General features: G+C 44.5%; 1 protein-coding gene and 1 long non-coding RNA gene across 2 annotated transcripts in view; one reads left to right on the top strand and one right to left on the bottom strand.

The window, feature by feature from the left end:
* LOC102124448 (G antigen 10-like) overlaps positions 1-23,304 on the top strand; it is a 53,509-nt gene that overhangs the window by 23,008 nt on the left and 7,197 nt on the right. The window lies entirely within an intron of this gene.
* LOC135969047 (uncharacterized) lies at positions 9,507-15,243 on the bottom strand. Its single transcript, XR_010584112.2, has 2 exons — positions 15,192-15,243; positions 9,507-14,920 (listed from the first exon to the last, which is right to left on the bottom strand). It is a non-coding gene; the product is annotated as an uncharacterized lncRNA (long non-coding RNA).

The raw sequence follows: 23,304 nt of genomic DNA on the forward strand, positions 1-23,304 counted from the left end.
GCCTGAGTGACAGAGTGAGATTCTGTCTAAAGTAATAATAATAATAATAATAATAATAATAATAATAATAATAATCTGTTGCTCAGTAATGTTCCCAAATGTTGTTTTTTGTTTCAGGTGAAGGGCGATCACAGTGTTAAAAGAAGACACGCTGAAATGATGCAGGCTGCTCCTATGTTGGAAAAATTTTCATTAAAGTTCTCCCAATAAAGCTTTACAGCCTTCTGCAAAGAAGTCTTGTGCATCTTTTGTTAATTTTATTTCTAGGTATTTGATGCTGTGAAATGTATCATTCTTTGAAATTTTGTAGTCTAACTCTTTGAGCTGGTGTGTAGAGGCATAATTCTCATATATTGATTTTCTATCCAGAAACCTTGTTAAATATGCTTATTAATTTTAAAAGTTTACTTCTAGGCTGGGCGCGGTGGCTCAAGCTTGTAATCCCAGCACTTTGAGAGGCCGAGATGGGCGGATCACAAGGTCAGGAGATCGAGACCATCCTGGTTAACCCAGTGAAACCCCGTCTCTACTAAAAAATACAAAAAACTAGCCGGGCGAGGTGGCGGGCGCCTGTAGTCCCAGCTACTCGGGAGGCTGAGGCAGGAGAATGGCGTAAACCCGGGAGGCGGAACTTGCAGTGAGCTGAGATCCGGCCACTGCACTCCAGCCTGGGCGACAGAGAGAGACTCCATCTCAAAAAAAAAAAAAAAAAAAAAAAAAAAAAGTTTTCTTCTAGATTTTTTTCAGTTTTCAACATACAGAATCGTATCATTTTTGAATAAGAACAATTTTGTTTCTGCTGTTTTTGTTTGTTTTTTTTTGTATTTTTCGTACAGATGGGATTTTGGCCTGTTGCCCAGGCTTTTTTAAACTCCTGAGCGCAAGTAATCCACTCTCCTTGGCCTTTCAAAGTGTTGGGATTACAGGCATGGGCCACTGTGCTGGGCCTGTTTTTGCCATTTTAAACACTTTTATTTCCTTTTCTGATTTTATGGCATTGAGCAGACCCACCCAGTACAATTGCGATAGTGGAAATTTTTGTGTTATTCCTGATGAGGAATGGAAAAATTTCAACATTTCATGACAATATTTACTGTGCTTTTTTTGTAGATGGACTTTTTCAGAGTAAGTCATTCCATTCTGTTTTAGTTTGCTGAGAGTGTTCATTTTGAATATATGTTGAATTTCATCAAACACTGCATCTATTGTGATTACCACAGGGGTTTTTCCCCCAGTAATCTGTTTATGTAGTCAATTACGTTGATAAATCTGTACTTTTAAAATTTTAACAATTGAGACAGGTCTCACTCTGTCACCCATGCTGACTGCAGTAGTGTGATCACAGCTCACTGCAGCCTCAACCTCCTGGGCTCAAGCGATCCTCCCACCTCACCCTCCTGAGTAGCTAGGACTATAGGTACATGCCACCATGCCAAGCTAATTTTTCTATTTTGGAGATGATATTTTTTCATGTTGCCCAGGCTGGTTTTATACTCCTAGGCTCAAGTCGTCCGCTCGCCTCGGCCTCCCAAAGTGCTGGGATTACATAATGAGCTTTTCTAGAATGCTTCTCTCAGATTTGGACCCTTCTTAAACGGCAGTGACCAAACGGGCAGCTCCGAGTACCTATCCCCTCAAACTTTGTGAGGGTCATGTTCTCTGAAGATGCCTCTTCAATTTGAAAGCTATCTGTTCCTGTTTCTCTGCTGATATTAACTCTCTGTGCACAGAAAGTTAAATGTCACCGGTTATTATTTTCTCTAGATTTTGATCTGTGCTATGTGGCTGAGAATGGGCTGACTGACCCTAGATCTGTGTATAATTATGACAATGGCTCCATTTATTTTTAAAATAATAAGAGGAATTATTATAAAATTCCTATTTACTGGATGTGTACTATGTATGAATTACTTCTTTGTGCTAGGTTCTGTACATGTATGACCTCTTTAGATCCTCACAAGATAAGGCAGAATTTTCATGAAATTGACGACTGACTCCAGTAAGAAGCAGATTTGGGGGGATTTCAATTTCTAAGCTCAAAGCCCTTGCACTTTTCTCAAAGTAAAGCTTTTGAAAGTGTTAAATGTAGACGAACTGATGGTGTATATGATGACTTTAGTTGTAATCTGATGTTTTCTTAAAAAAATTACATATACAAAAGTGTTTGACTTAAAAGGCTTTGTTCTCCCTTTAAAGGAAGCGTCTACCAAAATGTGGCACACAGACCTCGCATGGTGTCTCTAGGGCCTCCCACCCCGCATTTCCCCTCCTTTTTCTCTTGTTCTGACTGAAAAACAAAGTGCTTTGACTGCACTGTGACCCAGCCAGCTGCATGTTTACCCAGCATGCTTGAACCCAAGCTGGAGCCTTGAACATAAAGGTATTTAAGTTGTTGCTCAAAATACTGAAAGAAACTAGCTCTGGCCCTGAACCAAATCCCTTAAACTCTCCTATAAAACTCCATAACCTGACCCCCTCTCTGCGGATATACCTAGGCACGACATCCTTGTTGTCTGTTGTGAGGATGCTTTAGTCTACTCTGTAAGTTCTCCCAATAAATGCTTTGGACTGATCACCCTGGTGTTTAGTGCTCCTTGGAAATCCTGACAGGCACAATCTTTAGATGGTCTGGGGCACTCCCTTGTGGGAACTCTCCTACTTCTGCTTTTGGGGCAGCTCCAGCCACGGATTTGGCTGGATGAAATCATTAATACAAAAACAAACATTTAAAAACTTTTTTTTCCATGATAATGTGCTTATGTTACAGAAAATATAATACTAAAGCCATTTGCAACCATTTGTGGGGAGAAAGTTAAGAACGTGTGTCACAAATCACACGGCAAAACACCACAACATCCCCTACAAACACATCTGTCCTTCGAAGTTACTCAGAGGTGGAGAAGGAGCAGCCACAAATCTCTTTTTTTCTTCCACAAAATCCTCTGTTGGCTTGATAGTCAAGAGATCTCTCAGAAGCCCCCCTTGCTGCCCGATTCCAGACGTCTACCCCTATTACTATACACAAAGACAGGTTATACCTCTGAGGTCTTGTTTGCATCTTCACAGCCCCCCACCCCAAGGAAACAGTTCTGCCAAAAAAAAAAAAAATCCTATTCAGAATCTACCCTGCTTAGGGAATGACAAGGGATTATAAACAGCAATGATTTTTCCCTCTTACAGAGGCCTAAAAATATTTCCTGATCCAAGAGGACTTAAAATCTATGGTTCAAGTAAAGAGTGAGGCTAAATGCAGGGTATCTCAATTTACCCCAAATACATGAGGGGGTCCCTTGGTTGTGGAGGTAGCAGAAAGGATTAGAGCCTATATAGAAGAAAAGGGAAAGCAACCAGGAAAATTTGCTTACGCAAAATTACTTGGGTCCTACTTACACTGTCTCCTTATAGGCAATGGCATGAAATAGCCATGGGTTTCCATCCTGTCTCTGACACACTGACCTTGCAATGGTGAAATGGTGGGAAAGGTTCTTACATTCTTTGGGCCTGTTTCCCCACCCCATTTCTAAAGTACGGATTACAATATTTACGCTAAATGATTGCTATGGAGAATGAGATGTCAATACATATGGTGTTTCCCACGAGGGATATCATGTTCTGGTGGGGCAGACAGACACATAAACAGAAGAGCAGTTGAGGTGCACACACACACACACACACCCCCCACAGTGAATGGGGTACCTAAGAAGCAAGAGAAAAACATGGAGAGAAGCCTTGTGAGAGTGAAAGTGATCTACTGGATTTCTCATATCCACTGATCGCTGGGTTCATCTACTTGATTCTGTTGATATAAGGCTGAATGACGGCCAGGCACGGAGGCTCACACCTGTAATCCTAGCACTTTGGGAGGCTGAGGAGGGAGGATTGCTTGAGCCCAGGAGTTCAAGACCAGCCTGAGCAACAGAGCGAGACCCTGCTTCTATTTTTTTTTTTTTTTTTTTTTGAGACAGAGTCTCGCTCTGTTGCCCAGGCTGGAGTGCAGTGGCACAATATTGGCTCACTGCAACCTTTGCCTCCCGGGCTCAAGTGATTTTCCCACCTCAGCCTCTCAGGTGGCTGGGATTACAGGTGCACGTCACCACACCTGGCTAATTTTTGTATTTTTTGTAGAGACGAGGTTTCACAATGTTGGCCAGGCTGGTCTCGAACTCCTGACCTCAAGTGTTCTGCCTGCCTTGGCCTCTCAAAGTACTCAGGTTACAGGCATGAGCCACCATGCCTGGCCTCTTTATTTTTTGAAGGCTGAGTGACATCTGTGCCTCACACTTGAAAACTAAAATAACCAGAATGGCAGTGTTGTGCTTATTCAAAAAGTATTTATTGAGGGCTGTTTCTTTATCAGCTCCTTTATATATGAGAAGACATCAGTGAATTAGCCAATGTAGCCCCTAACTGAGAAATGGTCTAAGAAAGTAGCAGTGTCCAAGATTCATTATAAATGTAAAAGTGTTTAATATTTATAAAATATTATATATATTCACTGTAAATATAAAAGTATAAAAGGTAATACATTGGTACTAGATGCTTCTAGGCAAAGTGTGTGGTGAAGGGCACAAGCCCTCTATGACAGATCCCCAAGACAACCTTCAGCTTGATGATCTTCCAGACACACAGTATTCAGAAGCTGTTATACTCACAGTTATAGTTTATTAAAGTGAAAGGATACAGATTAGAATCAGCAAAGGTAAAAGGCGCATGGGGTGAAATCAGGGAGAGACTGGGGGCAAGATTTTAGGTGTTTTTTCCCAATAGAGTGGAACAGGGACACGTTTATATACTGTCCCAGCAATGATGTGTGACAACATGTGAAGTATTATCAACCAGGGAAGCTCACCTGACCTTGGTGTTCAGGGTTTTTATTGGGAATCATGTAGGCATGCAAAGCTTGTGTAACTGACCTCAGCTACTCAGACTCCAGCCTTCCTGAGCAAAAACAAACATTCACCATAAATCACATCGTTCAACAAACTTATCAGATCCCACTGTTACAGTATGGCCCAAAGACTCAGGCATAAAAAACACTCTTATCAGGCGGTCCTGCTGAGTTCATCCTTTCCTGCACAACCTCCTCTAAGAGAAGAGAAGTTTGCAAAGAGAGATTTCCTGTGATCTCTCATCTGCAATGTATTATTTCCAGGAAGTAAATTACTAGTTTAATAACGGCTACACTTAAGTAAGCAAGGAGCATGTCATCATCTCTCTCTCTGTCAACAATAACAACAGCAGCAACAATGAAACAATGCAAAAACCAACAACAAAAACTTGTTTGAGAATCAGCTGCTGGGAATCAGGCTCTGTGCTCTGGGCTAGAAAGACTCTGAGGATCGAGGAATGATTCATGCAGGATAAGAGTTATCACAGAGCTCAGAGTCTACTCCTAGGGGATGATGTATGTGTTCTAGGTACTGCTTCACTGTAAATAACTTTTTATTTATTTATTTATTTGTTTGTTTGTTTGTTTATTGAGACAGAGTCTTGCTCTGTCACCCAGGCTGGAGTGCAATGTCGCAATCTCGGCTCATTGCAACCTCCACCTCCCAGGTTCAAATGTTTCTTCTGCCTCAGCCTCCCCAGTAGCTGGGATTACAGGTGCCCATCACCTTGCCCAGCTAGTTTTTGTATTTTTAATAGATGGGGTTTCACTGTGTTGGCCAGGCTGGTCTCCAACTTCTGACCTCAAGTGATCCACCTGCCTTGGCCTCCCAAAGTGGTAGGATTACAGGAGTGAGCCACTGCGCCAGGCTGGTAAATAACTTTTATTTTATTTTATTTATTTTTTGACAGGAGTCTCACACTTGTCGCCCAGGCTGGAGTGCAGAGGCGTGATCTTGGTTCATTGCAACCCCTGTCTCCTGGGTTCAAGTGATTCTCCTGCCTCAGCCTCCCAAGTAGCTGGAATTACAGGTGCCTGCCACCACGCCTGGCTAATTTTTTTATTTTTAGTAGAGACGGGGTTTTGCCATGTTGACCGAGCTGGTCTTGAACTCCTGACCTCAGGTGATCCGCCCTCCTCAGCCTCCCAAAGTGCTGGGATTACAGGCATGAGCCACTGTGCCAGGCCAGTAAATAACTTTTAATCTCTGTTCATTATCCCCCTTTTCATTAAAAAATAAAAATCTCACTGCTCAATTATTCTCATGTTATAGATGAGGTAACGAGATCAGAGAAGATAAGTATCTAATTCAAGGTCAAGTCAGTAGTCCCTGGTGCAGCCAGTTTTCAACCTAGGACTCTTGGAACACCCATGTACTTTCCATGATAAGCATCTTTGGTGCTTTTAATATTGTCTTCTGTTTTAATTCACATTCACCATAAATACAGTTCCTTGCTCAGCTTGCCCCCAAAGTTCCTTCTTATTTTACAGCTTTATTGCTAAAGTGCTAACATGTTTTTCAGAGGCTGAGACATTTTGCACTCTTACCAGCAGTGTATGAGGGCTGCATTTGCTCTACATCTCCATGAACACTTGATACTACCAGTTCTTTACATTTTAGCCATTCTAATAGGTGTGTAGTGGTACCTTCTTGCAGTTTTAATTTGCATTTCAACACGTTGAACATATTTTATTTTTTCTCTCTCTCTTTTCTCTCTCTTTCTTCTTTCTCTCTCTCTCTTCTTTCTCTTTTCCTTTCTTTTTCTTTCTTTCTTTCCTTGAGTCTTGCTCTATTACCCAGGCTGGAGTGCAGTGGCACGATCTCAGCTCACTGCAACCTCTGCCTTCTGGGCTCAAGTGATTCTCCCTGCCTCAGCCTCCCGAGTAGCTGGGACCACAGGCATGCGTCACCATGCCCCGCTAATTTTTGTATTTTTAGCAGACACAGGGTTTTGCTGTGTTGGCCAGGCTGGTCTTGGACTCCTGAGTTCAAGTGATCTGCCAGCCTCGGCCTCCCAAAGCACTGAGATTACAAGTGTGAGCTACCGCGCCCAGCCAGGGAATTTTCTTTGCCAGGGAATTTTCTTTTCTTTTCCTTCTCCTTCTCCTTCTCCTTTTCTTCTTCTTCTCCTCCTCCTCCTCCTCCTTTTCTTCTTCTTCTCTCTCTCTTTTTTTTTTTTTTAGACAGAGTCTCATTCAGTCATCCAGGCGGGAGTGTAGTGATGCCATCTTGGCTCACCACAACCACTGCCTCTGGGTTCAAGCAATTCTCCTGCCTCAGCCTCCCGAGTAGCTGGGATTACAGGTGTGCACCACCACGCCTGGCTAATTGTTGTATTTTTTTAGTAGAGATGGGGTTTCGCCATGTTGGCCAGGCTGGTCTTGAACTCCTGACCTCATGTGATCCGCTGGCCTCGGCCTCCCAAAGTGCTGGGATTAAGGAAATTTTCTTAACCTGATTCTAGACCATCTTTATTAAGACTTTATTTTTATATTGTTTCACTCCTTTTGCCTATTTATTCAACTTTGTTGAAGGTTTGCTCACCTGGCTTTTTCAAGTCTTCCCATTGAATGCTTTTTATTAACTATCTGATTTCCAGGAAATTTTTAGAAATCCACTTTTGTTTCACCTTTGTAAAAAGCAAGACCAGGCACCGTGGCTCACGCCTGTAATCCCAGCACTTTGGGAGGCTGAGGTGGGCGGATCACTTGAGGTCAGGAGTTAGAGACCAGCCTGGCCAACATGGCAAAACCCCATCTCCACTAAAAAATACAAAAAAAAATTAGCCAGGCGTGGTGGTGGGCGCCTGTAATCCCAGTTACTTGGGAGGCTGAGGCAAGAGAATCGTTTGAACCCAGGAGGTGGAGGCTACAGTGAGCCGAGATGGTCTCACTGCACTCCAGCCTGGGCGACAGAGCGAGACTCTGACACACTCTCTCTCTCTCTATATATATGTGTGTGTGTGTGTGTGTGTGTGTGTGTGTGTGTATTTCCTACAAAGTAATGGAAAGTCATTCTTTCCCTCCCCAGTGGAAGGGTTCACATACAACATGGAGTTGTATGGTGCCCATAGACTTTCATGCCCTGACATTCCCCAGCCTTGACAACAACCTAAATGTTTTTATTTTGTTTTGTTTTGCTTTTGAAAAGGAAAAACGGTGGCCTGTGGAGACAGGGATTTTTCAGTTGTATCAACGTGGGAGTGCTTTCATCAAGCTAAGCTCAATTTAGGGCAAACCGAAAGTCAGGGAAACTGGCTGATGTCTGTTTTCTCCCTGTCACCCAATGATTGTCTTTGATTCAGAAATTTGAGTGTGGAGGCACTTGAAGGGAAGATAGAAATTGTGGGCAATGACGAAAGGTGGGAAGGTTTTTTTTTTTCTTACAGAAAAAGATAGACCCATGAGGTTTGATTTATTTAGACTCCAGTCTACCCATTAAAGGTGTCTGGAATTGTCTTCTTATTATTCAAGCTTTGGATCACAGACCTCTGTCAGGAACTGTGTGGCTGCATCAGAAGCCATGCAGAAGACAGGTTCTAGCCCCCATCAGCCAAGGCACCTGGCAGAGGAAATATTAACCTAGGCTACTGAGATTACTGGCCCAGGTAAGGTACATAGTTATTATACACAAACTGGTCTATGTCACAGGGAATGAAGGCCTCAGGAGGACTACAACCCCGCCCCACCCCCAGACTTGTCTATTGGGTGTCATGACATTAAGATATCCACGATGAATTCCAAGGAGAGGTACCAGCTCCACCAGGCTGCTCAGGCCAAGAGTCTCAGGTCAATGAGGGCTATAGGCATCTGAAATTCCAGAACTCGCAGGATGAGTGTTTGCAGAAGTTGTGGCACCTCCTCCTCCTTCACCAAAACTGTCTTCTTTGGTATACTGGTAACAGCCATTGATTAGTTTTAAAAGTTTATTTATTTTAAAATTGTAATAAAATGCATATAACATAAAATTTACCATCATTGCTTTTTCTTTTCCTTTTTTTTTTTTTTTTTTGTTTTTGAGAGAGTGTCTTGCCCTTTTGCCCAGGCTGGAGTGTAGTGGCACAATCATAGCTCACTGCAGCCTTAAACTTCTGGGCTCAAATGATCCTCCCATCTCAGCCTCTTGAGTAGCTGGGACCACAGGCATGAGCTGCCATGCCCAGGTAAGTTAAAAATTGTTTTTTAGAGATGGGGTCTTGCTATGTTCCCCAGGCTGGTCTTGAATTCCTGGCCTTAAGCAATCTTCCTACCTCAGCCTCCCAAATCCCTGAGATTACAGGTATGAGTCACCAAGCCCAGTCCATTTTAGGCATTTTAAACTGTACAGTTCAGTGGCATTAAGCAGATTTACATCATTTATCATTGCCAAGAACTTTTTCACCTTGCAAAACGGAAACTGTACCTATTAAACCATAAATCTCCATTTACCTTTCTCTCTCTCTCTTTCACTCCTGATATTGGTTTTATGTCTTCTCTTTGTTTTTTGTTTGTTTGTATTTTTGGTCAGTCCGGCTAGTTAGATCAATTTTATTAATCTTTCCAGGGAACTAGCTTTTGGTTTCATTTATTTTTTTCTATTGTTATTCTATTTTCAATTTTCTTGATTTCTTCTCTTATCTTTATTATGTTCTTCCATCAGCTTGCTTTAGGTTTAATTTGTCTTTTTCTCATTTTGTAAGGTGGAAGCTTAGATGTGAGGCTTCCGTTTCTATTTTTTCTTCCCATTGTCCAAATCCAAGCTTTCATTTCTAACATAAGCATTTCATGCTATAACTTTTCCTCTAAGCACTGCTTTAGCCTCATGTCACAAATTTTGATATGTTGTATTTTTGGTGTCATTTACTTCAAACTATTTTCTAAGCTGCTTTGCGACTTATTCTTTGACTCATAGGTTATTTATAAGTATGTTCAACTTCCAAATATTTGGAGATTTTCTAGATATTTTTGTCATTGATATCCAGTTTGGTTTCGTTAGAAAACATCCTGTGCATTATTTCAGTTCTTTTAAATTTGTTTAGATTTTTGTTATGACCTAGATAATCCAAGATTATCTCCCCATGTCAAGATGCTTAACTTAATCACATCTGCGACGTTCCTTTGCTGTGTAAGGTAATATATTCACAGATTCTGGAAATTAGGACATGGGCATCTTTGGGGGCCATATTCTTCATACCACACCCGGTTTCCCTCCCTAAGCCTTTGTGGTGACTGTCACTGTCCCCACATTGGACCACAGAGGTGGACACAGATGGGGCCTAGCTCTGTGAATAGCAAGGAGAAAAATACAGCAGTGGTTGACAGCCACCAGGAATAATAATAATGACAATGTTGATAATAACAGCTACCATTTACCCCAGGCTTGGCATGTGCCATCACTTTGCAGGGATCATAGGTGCCACCATCCCCATTTTACAATGAGAAATCTGAGGCCCAGGGAGGCTCTGTGATTTGCCTGGTGTCACACAGATGGCAGGCAGCAGAGGAGCCAGAGTTAGTGCTCAGGTTTTCTCTGCAGCCTGTGCCCCTAAGCCCTACCTCAAGTCATTACCCCCGAGAAGTTGGGGAAGGCCTCCTCAGAGTGGATCATTTATGGAGCTAGAACTGTAGGATGGATTTTAGGAATTTGCTAGTGGCCAAATCGCTATCACTTCTGGACCTGCAAAGAGGCTGTTTGACTCCACCTTTCTCTCTCTCCCCCTTCCTCCTTCTCTCTCTCTCTCTCTCTCTCTCTGACACACACACACACACACACACACACACACACACACACACACACGCCATGGTGTCTTATATTCATGGTTTAACCTCTATTACTCAGGGTTGTTTACGAGTGGGTCATGACCCTCAGCACACATGGGGGCCTGCCTTACACAAAACTCTGCAGCTAGTGTAGAAACACCCACAGCTCTGTCTCCCATTAAAGTGGCCTCTGCTGTTGAAGGTCAGCAGGAGGCAGTCAGGGGGAGTTAGTTTCCTGTGGGCATCTTGGGAACGGGTGAGCAACAGACTGTGAATGATGCAGGTGTCTGGACCAGGACTTCTGGGACACCTCACCATATCTTTCCCCAAATCCCTATGCCTGCTGGCTACTGGGGTCTGTCACAACATCCTTATTAGGGCAGAACTGGAAATGTCTCCCAGATCCAGATGAAACTCCAGACCCAGACTGAGAGTCCAGGGCAATTCACCTAGGGCTGGAGGAGGCGGTGTGGGATTCCTGAAGGAGATGCTGGGGTGAGTGTCACCTCAGGAGATGGAAGGACACTGCAGAGCTGGGTCTGTGAGGACAGAGAAGGGACCCTGGGAGGGACAGGGGCAGCGTGAGCATAGGGAGTGCCCCAAGTGCGGTCATCCTGGCATTGGCATCTGGCCCCAGCTCTGCCCCACCCTAGCTGGAGGGCCTGAGCCAGGGACCTGCCTTCTCAGTGCCTCAGTGTCCTCATCAGTGACAGGGGCGACAGGGTTTTCTTCCAAGGGTCCTGGTGGGAATTAAATGAGATAGCACAAAAGAAGTGCTTAGGATACTGCAAGTCAGATCTGTGGTGACCTAAAACAAAGTTGTTCTTTAAATTTAAGATTGATGCTTTCTTGTTATGGCCCATGGAAAAAATTAATTAATTAATTAAAAAATAAATTTAAGATTGAGAGCTTCATGACACTTTTACCATATCTCATCAAATCTCAGATGCTACAGATTGTGTGTCACACTCTTCTTGTAGGAAACCCTAAGAAAGAATGCTACTAATTGAACTATGGCCTGTTGCCTTCTCACCTCAGTGACTGTACGATGCATTCCTGATTTCAGATACATTAAAATATTTTAAGATTGGGTGCACTGGCTCACACTGGTAAACGCAGCACTTTGGGAGGCCAAGACAAGATGATCACTTGAGCCTAGGAGTTCCAGACCAGCCTGGGCAACATAGAGAGACCCCTTATCTACAAAAAAAAAAAAAAAAAAAAATTAGCCAGGCATGGTGGTGCATGCCTGTAGCCCTTGCTACTTGGGAGGATGAGGTGGGAAGATCATTTGAGACCAGGAGTTTGACGTTGCAGCGAGCTATAATCATGGCACTGCACTCCAGCCTGGGTGATAGAGTGAGACCCTGTCTTAAAAAATATATATTTATATATAATATCAAAATATATTTTAAAGTACATTTTAGAACTGATAAAACAGGATATTTTTCATTGTTTACTTTTACAGTTACCTTCTGTGGCAACTGTTTCTAATTTTGTATAGTGATAGACTCTTTTCAAAACATTTAATTTAAGAACAAAAGCGATTTGACCTTAGGGAAAATTTGAGATGGCTCTATTAGTCTGAATGGGATTGTGACAGGGCAGTTCCCTCAGGTGGGAAGTGAGTGACTGGAGTTCAGGAACCACTGCTGAAGTCACGCCTCAGGGCACGCCTGGCCCCTCAGCCTCTCCCAACTGCCCAGAAGGACCTTCCTGGGGGCAGGTACACAATCACACCCCATGGTGCCCACTCTGAGGATGGATGCCCAGGATGGAAGGAAGAGGAGTTAATCCACTGATTCAGCATCTGTCCAGGGATGCCCACACAATGTCAGGTGCATCCTGACTGCTGGAAACCCGGCAGTGACACAAGCATCACACAAATCCTCAGGTGTCACAGTGTGGTGAGGGAGACTGACACACACAAGCACAACAAAAAGAAAAAGAAAAGGCATAGCAGTAGGTAGTTATGAGATAGAACTCTGGATCCAGATGGACTAGGTTCAAATCCTGGTTCCATGATTTCCCAGCTGTGTGATCTCTGGCGGGTTACTTAACCTGTTTCTCAGGTGCCTCATTTGTAAAATGGAGGAAACAACATTATTTATTTCATTAGGTTATTGTGAGGACTATTAGGTGAGTTAATATTTGTAAAAAACTTAGAATGGGTCTTGACATAACATTAAATGGTCAATACGTGCTTGCTAGTGAAAACACTTTAAAGCATTGAATTAGAAGTGCAGCCCATGAGGCTGGGCACGGTGGCTCACGCCTGTAATAACAGCACTTTGGGAGGGCAAGGCGTGCAGATCACCTGAGGTCAGGAGTTTGAGACCAGCCTGGCCAGTATGGTGAAACCCCTGTCTGTACTAAAATACAAAAATTAGTGGGGGGTGATGGCGCATGCCTGTAATCCCAGCTACTCGGGAGGCTGAGGCAGGAGAATCACTTGAACCTGGGAGTCAGAGGTTGCAGTGAGCCGAGATCACACCACTGCACCAGCCTGGGCAACAGAGAGAGACTCTGTCTGAAAAAAGAAAAAGAAAAAGAAAGAAATGCAGCCCATGGAAGATCAAGAAGGGACACGGGAAGAGAACATAATGTAAAGTGGGGATGCTGAAAGCACTACCCTCCAAGGTTTGCTGTGCTTATTTCATTACGTCTTTCTTAACGTGTAGTCGTAGTGTTAAGTCCCCATCCCTTAGCAGGAGCCCTGTCCCCCTCCTCCATTCTGGATGCCACTTTTGTTATTGTGGCTCCAGGCTCTGAGATTTCCCTGTGGCTCCCAAGGGCCCTTTCCGAACTGATATGGAGTCCCCTTTCCCTGCCTGAAGTCCAGCTGGGCTTCAGGGCTTTACACCCGGCTCCCTGGAGGAGGTCTGTCTCCTCCCCTCCTGTTAGGATCTGGAGATTCTTGTCCTCTCATTGTCAGTCTGAATGAGCCTCACTGTGTCTTCATCCAAGTCATAAAGGTAAATGTCAGCCCACAGTATTTGTGAGTGAGTGAATGAAGAGTGACCAAATGAAGCAAAAAGAGATGGCTCACCCTCTCCCAAGCTCCTGAGTCAGCCCTCCCTAAGCCCACCCATCTGAGACAGCCTACGGAGTCGTGTGGGGCCAGACCTCAGGTTAACAAAGCTGTCTTCCCCTCCTTTCATGGGGATGAGGCACTAGCCTCTTGGGATTGGAGACACACACACACACACACACACACACACCCATCCACTTTTCCCTGCTTACAGTGTTGTCTTGTAAAAGGCATTTCCCCTGCCCCCTGTCCCCTGCAGGCGCACACAGATCCTATTCATTCTGTTTCATGTCCAGTGAGGGGGGTCTGTGGTATAACATGAACCCCATCGTTAATTTTACTCTGCAAGTCATTGGCTATAAGTGGTCATTTAGAGTCTCCCCCACCTCAGGCCAGTAGTTTGCTCTGGACATTGTTGTCCACATTGCTCTGTGCACACGTGCGAGCGTTTTTTCTTTTTCCTTTCCTTTTCTTTCTTTTCCTTTTCTTTTCTTTTTTCTTGTTGTTGTTTTTGAGACGAAGTTTCATTCCTGTTGCCCAGGCTGGAGTGCAGTGGTAATCTCGGCTCACCGCAACCTCTGCCTCCCAGGTTCAAGTGATTCTCCTGCCTCAGCCTCCCCAGTAGCTGGGACTACAGGCATGCGCCACCACGCCCAGCTAATTTTGTATTTTTAGTAGAGCTGGGGTTTCCCCATGTTGGTCAGGCTGGTCTCGAACTCCCGACTCAGCTGATCCGCCCACCTCGGCCTCCCAAGGCGTTGGGATTACAGGCGTGAGCCACCGCACCCGGTGAGTTTTTCTTTTAAGGTCACATTCTTAGAAGTGGAATAGTTTCGTCAAAGGAGCCATTCATTCAACAAACACCTAATGACTGCCTACTATGTGGTGGGTGCTGTTCTAGGTGCTGGGAAGACATCAGGGAATTAGAAAGTCACATGTGCCTGCCTTGATGGAGCTGACATTCTTGTGAAGGATGTTTCCAGTTTTTATTTTGGTAAATGCTGCCACATTGCTGTCCAATTACCGGCATCCTCGGCTCACTCCTGGGGTGGGGGCTTTGAGGCAGGTGAATAAAAGCTTTGGCCTTTGCTCTCTGCATGATCTTCAGGGCCAGGACCTGGGACGGGCGATCCCTCTGGGGTCGTGAGTATGAAATGACGGGAGGTGGGGATGGAAGGGTCCACTGGAGAGCAGGGAGGCGGAGAAGGAACGGTTTCCAGGGCATTTGCACAGAAGCTTCCTCGATCGCACCACTAGGGGGCCTACGGGAGGCGGGGACAACAAATCAAGGATGGAAACATCCTGCCAGGCGATACCACTGCGGTAGGCAGAGACAGAACAGTCAGCTCTGGGAGGCACCACTGGGTAGGGGGCTTGGATCAAACCATTGTGTGCGTGTTGGGGGGACTCGAAGGGCCGCTTCCACCCCATGCAAGTGGTTTCAGCCCAAGCCTCTGAAGAAGGCAGGAATGACACTACCTTGACGGTCCGTAGCCCACACCCATCCTCTCGTTTCCCATCCCAGGCAGGCACCTGCTAGCATGAGAGGCCTCCACCTCTCCTCGGCTCCAGTTCCAGCTCCTCTGGCTCCGCCTTTCTTGGCTTTTTGACTTTGAAACCGTGGCTTGCGCGTGCAAGGGCACGCGATTGGATCCCAGCAGAAGGGAGCGGACCGCAAGGCTCGTTCTGGGATCTGACTGGTCAACGCGAGCTTTCATTTCTCCTAAGCTTTTTCTGCGCGCAATAGGGGCAAACTGCCGCACCTCAACTCGGTGGCGCGCCGAGCTCCAATTGGCCGCTCGTTCGGCGCAGGCGCAATAGTTGCTTGGCTAGAGTTCCGGGCTGCGGTTCCTGGGACTTTCGGGATGAGAAGAGAGGTTCGAATCCTGTCTCGATGCCTCAAGACTGACATTTGTCAAAGGGGCCAAAGATAGTAACTCCTGTAGTAGAATTCACAGAGATCACTGGCTCGTAGCCGTGCTCTGCCTCTTAGTGCACGGGTGATGGGGGCTGACTTCATGTAAGCTCCTGCAGTCTTGTGCTACCCATTTATCCCTAAACTCAGTCACAAGCCTAGCAGGCGCCTTGCCTCCACTCAGTCATTCTTGCAGTGTATTTATTCTTTCTTTCTTCCTTCCTTCCTTCCTTCCTTCCTTCCTTCCTTCCTTCCTTCCTTCCTTCCTTTCCATTGCTAAAATTGCATCGTCGGATTTGGGATTTAGGGAAACTTCAAAGAAAAAATTTGATTAAGTAGAATTCCTGCCCTGGTAGACGCCCCTCACCCCAGGACCACAGAGCAGGAGTCCCTTAGACAAGCCCAGTCTCCAGCAGCTGGTACTTCTGTGATGAAATATTTTCCCATGTGGGTTTTCTTTCTTTGATTTTGATTTTTCCATCAAATATGGCTTTGTGATTTTGTTATTTATTTATTTATTATTTTTTAAAATTATACTTTAAGTTCTGGGTTACATGTGCAGAACGTGCAATTTTGTTACATAGGTATACACGTGCCCTGGGGTTTGCTGCACCCATCAACCTGTCACCTAAATTAGGTATTTCTCCTAATGTTATCCCTCCCCTAGCCCCCTACCCCCCGACAGGCCCCAGTGTGTGATGTTCCCCTCTCTGTGTCCATGTGTTCTTATTGTTCAACTCCCACTTATGAGTGAGAACATGCGGTGTTTGGTTTTCTGATCTTGTGATAGTTTGCTGAGAATGATGGTTTCCAGCTTCATCCATGTCCCTGCAAAGGACATGAACTTATTCTTTTTTATGACTGCATAGTATTCTACGGTGTGTATGTGCCACATTTTCTTAATCCAGTGTATCATTGATGGACATTTGGGTTGGTTCCAAGTCTTTGCTATTGTGAATAGTGCCACAATAAACATACGTGTGCATGTGTCTTTATTGTAGAATGATTTATAATCCTTTGGGTATATACCCAGTAATGGGATTGCTGGGTCAAATGGTATTTCCAGTTCTAGATCCTTGAGGAATTGCCACACTGTCTTCCACAATGGTTGAACTAATTTACATTCCCACCAACAGTGTAAAAGCATTCCTATTTTTCCACAACCTCTCCAGCATCTGTTTTTTCCTGACTTTTTAATGATAGTCATTTTAACTGGCGTGAGATGGTATCTCATTGCGGTTTTGATTTGCATTTCTCTAATGACCAGTGACGATGAGCATTTTTTCATACGTCTGCTGGCTGCATAAATGTCTTCTTTTGAGAAGTGTCTGTTCATATCCTTTGCCCATTTTTTGATGGGGCTGTTTGTTTTTTTCTTGTAAATTTGTTTAAATTCTTTGTGGATTCTGGATATTAGCCCTTTGTCAGATGGATAGATTGCAAAAATTTTCTCCCGTTCTGTAGGTTGCCTGTTCACTCTGATGATAGTTTCTTTTGCTGTGCAGAAGCTCTTTAGTTTAATTAGATCTGATTTGTCAGTTTTGGCTTTTGTTGCCATTGCTTTTGGTATTTTAGACATGAAGTCTTTGCCCATGCCTATGTCCTGAATGGTATTGCTCAGGTGTTCTAGGATTTTTATGGACCTAGATCTTACGTTTAAGTCTTTGGTCCATCTTGAGCTGATTTTTGTAAAAGGTATAAGGAAGGAGTCCAGTTTCAGTTTTCTGCATATGGCTAGCCAGTTTTCCTAACACCATTTATTAAATAGGGAATATTTTCCCCATTGCTTGTGTGTGTCAGGTTTGTCAAAGATCAGATGGTTGCAGCTGTGTGTTATTTCTGAGGCCTCTGTTCTGTTCCATTGGTCTATATATCTGTTTTGATACCAGTACCATGCTGTTTTGGTTACTGTAGCCTTGTAGTGTAGTTCAAAGTCAGGTAGCGTGATGCCTCCAGCTTTGTTCTTCTTGTTTTCTTTTTGCTATTAATTCCAGAAGTACATTAAGGACCTGGAGCCAGGTTTGATATCTTGAGATGGTATAGCAATCTAGTTTTTTTTTTTTTTTTTCTTTGAGACAGAGTCTTACTCTGTTGCCCAGGCTGGAGTGCAGTGGCACAATCTCAGGTCACTGTAACCTCTGCCTCCCGGGTTCAAGCAATTCTCCTGCCTCAGCCTCCCAAGTAGCTGGGATTACAGGCATGCACCACCACGCCAGGCTAATTTTTGTATTTTTAGTAGAGGTGAAGTTTCTCCACGTTGGCCAGGCTGGTTTCAAACTCCTGACCTCAGGTGATCCACTCGCCTCGGCCTCCCAAAGTGCTGGAATTACAAGCATGAGCCACTTTGCCTGGCCCAGCAATCTACTTTTAAAACACAACATAACTCTTTATCTAAAGGCAATTAAAATTTCTTCTGTTTGCAGTGTATGTTTCCAACATTTCCTCTTGTGATGCATAGGAAAATGAAAAAAAGCTACGTAGTTTAAAAAAAAAAAAAAGGTAAAAGTAAATGGGAGAAATAAAGCAAACCCCAAAAGTGAATACAAGCATAAGTATATGAACCTAACTCTTAATCAAAGCCATAACCCACAAGGAAAAGTATTCTTCCAGATAACTTTGAATACAGTTTCCTGGCTGTGTCAGTCTTGGTTATCACGGAGGAAGGGCTCCATGTGCACAGCCTTCATTATTCAATTTTATTTTCTTTTTGTCAAGAGTTCTGAATGCTTCCTGTTTCTTTTAATCAGACGTTGACATTTACCTGAAGTCAATTTCTCCAGGACAAGGGCAGCAAACTGTTAGCAAACAATCCGGACTGTTTTCAAATCAGTTCTTTGTTGGGAATTGCCTGGGAATACAAGTCAGAACTCACAAGAAGGTGGCTGGAGCAATCTCACTCTTCTCCCTGGTCCCATCACTTCTCCAGCTCCTGGAGTAGCCCAGGCCACTTGTTTCTGGCTGCTGAAGGCCATGCTTGTCACTATCCCTTTCCTAGGATCCCACTCTAAACTTTGTCTTTTCATATCAAAGTGGCTGCTGAGAAGTCATGATTTGTGACTGCTTCTTCTTGCAACTGTCTGTCCTATTGGCCCTAATATGGCTCGAAAACCCCACATTATACTCCTCTGCTGGAAAAAGCATAGAAATGGGACTGTTCACAGTGCTATTAGCAGCTATTAATAGCCTGATTGACCAGATGAATGAGTCACTTAGCACCTGTCTAAGAGAATGAAACATTAGAGGGGTAATGAAGCATTGGTCCTTTTTGGTGGACAGGGGAAGGGGATGGAGGAAAAGGTCCTGGAGATTTTCTGGGGACCCAGGTCGCGGTGCAGTTGGCATGGATAATAGAGAAGAAGGAAGAGAGTGCAGAGGGGATGCCAAAAGGATAAAGGGAAAACCCTGAAGAAACACACCCTGTTTACAATGTTACTGAGAACGTTCCCTTTCCTTTACATCTTTTAGTGTATGCACTGCCCTTTCTCTGTTAGAGAGCCTCAACGTGTTCCCAAGGCAGGGTACCCAGAACATAGCAGTTTTGTTGAGATAATAGTAAAGATATCAATTGACCTCACACAGGTCTTTTTTTTCAAAACAAATTAAGTTCTGGGATACATGTGCAGAGCATGTAGGTTTGTTACATAGGTATACATGTGCCATGATGGTTTGCTACACCTATGAACCTGTCATCTAGGTTTTAAGCCCCGCATGCATTAGGTATTTGTCCTAATGCTCTCCCTCCCCTTGCTCCCCACCTTCCGACAGGCCCTGGTGTGTGATGTTCCCCTCCCTGTGTCCATGTCACACAGCTCTTAATAAAGAACTGATTCTCTGTCCTATCCAGGCGCTTGCCCTTGTAACATTTCTATGCTGCCTCTGATATCTGTTGAAGTACACTTTTCAAGAAGTCACAGGCATGGCCCTGATACAAATATGGAGTGAACATGTATCACAAGGTGCATTCTCTGGCAACTGTTGCTGAGATGGAGTCTGTTGGCAAGACTTTGCTTATTTATTTAGAGACACGGTCTCGCTATGTTGCCCAGGTCGGAGTGCAGTGGCAGGATCTTGGCTTACTGCAGCCTCCAACTCCTGGGCTCAAGTGGTCCCCCTGCTTCAGCCCCCAAGTTGCTGGGACTATAAATATGCACCACCATGGCCAGCTAATTTTTTTTTTCTTTTTTGAGACAGGGACTTGCTCTGTCATCCACGCAGGAGTGCAATGACATGATGGCTAATTTTTTTTTTTCAGAGATGGGTGTCTCTCTGTGTTGCCCAAGCTGGTCTTGAACTCCTGGCCTCAGGCGATTCTTCTACCTTGGCCTCCCAAAGCTCTGGGATTGCAAGTGTGAGCTACTGAGCCTGACAAGAACTTTAGTAAGCATCAGTACCTGTAAAAGGGAGGGGACAGAAGTATGACTGGGCAGAGGAACAAACAGAACTACAATGGAGAGCCCAACAAAGCCCTGGCCAGCTAATCTGGACAGGAGTTCTGGAGTAAGTGTCTTAGCTTGGGCTACTGGAACACATTAACTATAGATTGGGAGGCTCAAACACAAAAAGTATTTATTTCTCCCTGTTCTGGAGGCTGGAAGTCCAAAATCAGGGTGCCAGTATGGCTGGGTTCTGGTGAGGGCCCTCTTCCGGTTGCAGACATGCCTACTTCATGTTGTGTCCTCACATGGTGGAAAGAGAGCTAGCTAGCTCTCTGGCCTCTAATCCCATTAGCAGGCGCTAATCCCATTAGCAGAATCCTCATGACCTCATGACCTCTCACAGGCCACACCTCCTAACACTATCACATTGGGATTAGGGTTTCCATATGTGAATTTCGGTGGAGTGGGGAGTGTAGAGGAACAAACATTCAGTCCATTGCAGTGCGTACTGCTCACCTGAGTGTCTTGTGTTGGGCCAAGATGGCTGGCCCTTTATTCCCCCGTGGCTTCACTGAGTCACTGCTTGCGGGCCATCCTAGGAAACATGTGAACTCAGCCCAGGCAGCTGTGAAGCTGAGGCAGGCCCTGAAAGAACCTGAAGGGGGTCTGGTGGTATGGGTTTATATTTGCATGGTCTATTCCTCTACATATAATCAAGGAGCTGTTCCTTTAAAATTCTGGTGGCCTGGTGTTCTTTCAGGGTAACTTAATGAGGGCAACTAGTGGGATGAATCATAACCCTTGCCACTGGAGCTGGTCTTAGACAACTGCACTAGGAAAAGAAAAATATCCAGACTTTTTAAGGACTATTGGACACAGGGTCTGAGTTTACATTGATATCTAGAGACTCAAAGTGTCATTGTGGCCCCTCTGTTAGAGTGGGGTGTACAAAGGCCAGATAATGAATAGAGTCCTGGCCCAAGTCCACCTTAGCGGGACTTTATGGTGCTTACAGTGGGGCAATGGGGCCAAGGTCCCAACTGGTTGTCATTTTACTGGTCTTTGAATATATAATTGGGATTGACATAATCGGTAGTTAGTGTAACTCCTACATTGGTTCCTTGGCCTGTGGGGTAAGAGCTGGGATGTGGGGAAGGCTAAGTGGAAACCTCTGGAACTGCCTGTATTGGTTTCCTGGGGCTGCCATAACAAAGTATTACAAACTGGGTGACTTAAATAACAGAAGTTCGTCATCTTACAGTTCTGGAGGCCAGAAGTCCAAAATCAAGGTGTTGTCAGGGTTGGTTCCTTCTGAGGGCTACGAGGGAGAATATATTCCCTGCCTCTTCCCCAGCTTCTGGTGGTTTGCTGCCAATCTTTGGCTTCCTTGGCTTGTAGAAGCATCACTCCAATTTCTGCCTTCATCTTCATGTGGCGTGTGTGTGTGTGTGTGTGTGTCTATGTCTATGTGTGTCTGTGTGTCTGTGTCCAAATTTCCCCTTCTTATAAGAACACCAGTCATATTGGATTAGGGGTCCACCTGCTTCAGTATGATCTCATCCTAACTTAACTAATTTACATCTGTAATGCCATATAAGATTACTTTCTGAAGTACTGGGGGTTAGGACTCCAACATCTGAATTGTAGTGGGGTGGAGGAACACTATTCAACCCACAACACTACCCTCCACTCAGCAGAATATCAAAAGCAATATTGGATCCTGGGGGTATGGCTGAGATTAGTGCCACCTTTAAGAATCTAGAAGATGCAGGGATAGTGAGTCTCATCGTGTCTCCATCTAATTTGTCAGTCTGGCTCCTTCAGAAACTGGCTGGATCCTGAAGGTTGACAGCAGACTGCCATAGTTCAACCAAAAAACAGCAGCCCCAGTGGCAGCCAGATGTTGTATCATTTCTAGGGAACCTTAACCTGGCCTCAGGTCCATGGTATGTGGCCCTCAATTTGTCGAATGCATGCTTTTCTATTCCTATCAGAAAATAAGATCAAAAACAGTTTACAATCATACAGAATGGGAGACAATATTCATTTACAGTTTTGTCCCAAAGGTATTTTAACTCTCCTGACTTCTGTCATAATTAGTAAAAGGGGATCTGGACAGTCTGGATACCCCACAGAACATCACATCAAGTCATGATGTCGATTACCTTATGTAAGAGGGGGCCAGCACAATGAAGGACTTGGTAAGACACATGGGCTCCAGAGGGTGGGAGATGAACACTTAAAATTCAGGAACCTGCCACATGCCTGTCAGGAGTTCAGTGGTCTGGAGTTCAGTCCTAGAACGTTCCCTCCAAAGTAAAGGACAAGTCAGGCATGGTGACTCATGCCTGTAATCCCGGCCGTTTGGAAGGCCAAAGGAGCCAGATCGCTTGAGGTCAGGAGATCAACACCAGACGGGCCTACATGGTGAAACCCAGTAGCCGAGCATGGTGGTGCATGCCTGTAATCCCAACTACTTGGGAGGCTGAGGGAGAATTGCTTGAACTCAGGAAGCGGAGGTTGCAGTGAGCTGAGATTCATTTGAATCTATGTTGAGTTTCATAAAACAGTGGATCTATTTCGATTACCACAGCATTTTTTTTCCAATTAATCTGTTAATATAGAGAATTCAATTGATAAAATTGTACGTTTTTATGTTCAATTTTTAAAACTTGAGACAGGGTCTCACTCTGTCATCCAGGCTGGGGTGCAGTGGTGTTATCAGAGCTCACTGCAGCTTTGACGTCCTGGGCTCAAGTGATCCTCCCACCTCAGCCTCCTGAGTGGCTGTGAGTCTAGGTACATGCCACCATGCCCAGGTAATTTTTTGATGGCTTTTTCTTTGTTTTTTTTGTAGTGATGACATTTTCTGATGTTGCTCAGGCTGGTCTCGATGGAAGTCCTGAGCTCAGGTGATCTGGCCAGCCCAGCCTCCCAAAATACTAGGATTACAGGCGTGAGACTTGGCCTGATCAGGTTTTTCTTATATAGGGGTGTTATCTATGTAAAGACTAAATTTATCTGTATCTTTGTGCAGGTGGGCAAAGAGCATGATGAAATTTATCATTCTGTTGATTTAAAGACAACTATCCTTGACTTACCAGTGTGTAAGTCCATGAGAGCATAATTATGTTGAAAGCATGTATTGTTATGGGTGTTGGGAACCCTGCAGCTTCCGCTGCTGTGGGGGCATGTCCGTGGAGGTACCTTTCGTCTCTTTTCTCAACTTCAAACATCTTAGGACCATGGGTTGTGACTGGTAGGACTATGTATCTTGCTAGTTTCAAGACGGAGTTGATTTTCACATGATGCCACTCTGGCTGTCCCGTTTCCCTAATACTGTCACTTCTCCTTC

Source organism: Macaca fascicularis, chromosome X (assembly GCF_037993035.2).
Source record: "Macaca fascicularis isolate 582-1 chromosome X, T2T-MFA8v1.1".
Classification (NCBI taxonomy): domain Eukaryota; kingdom Metazoa; phylum Chordata; class Mammalia; order Primates; family Cercopithecidae; genus Macaca; species Macaca fascicularis.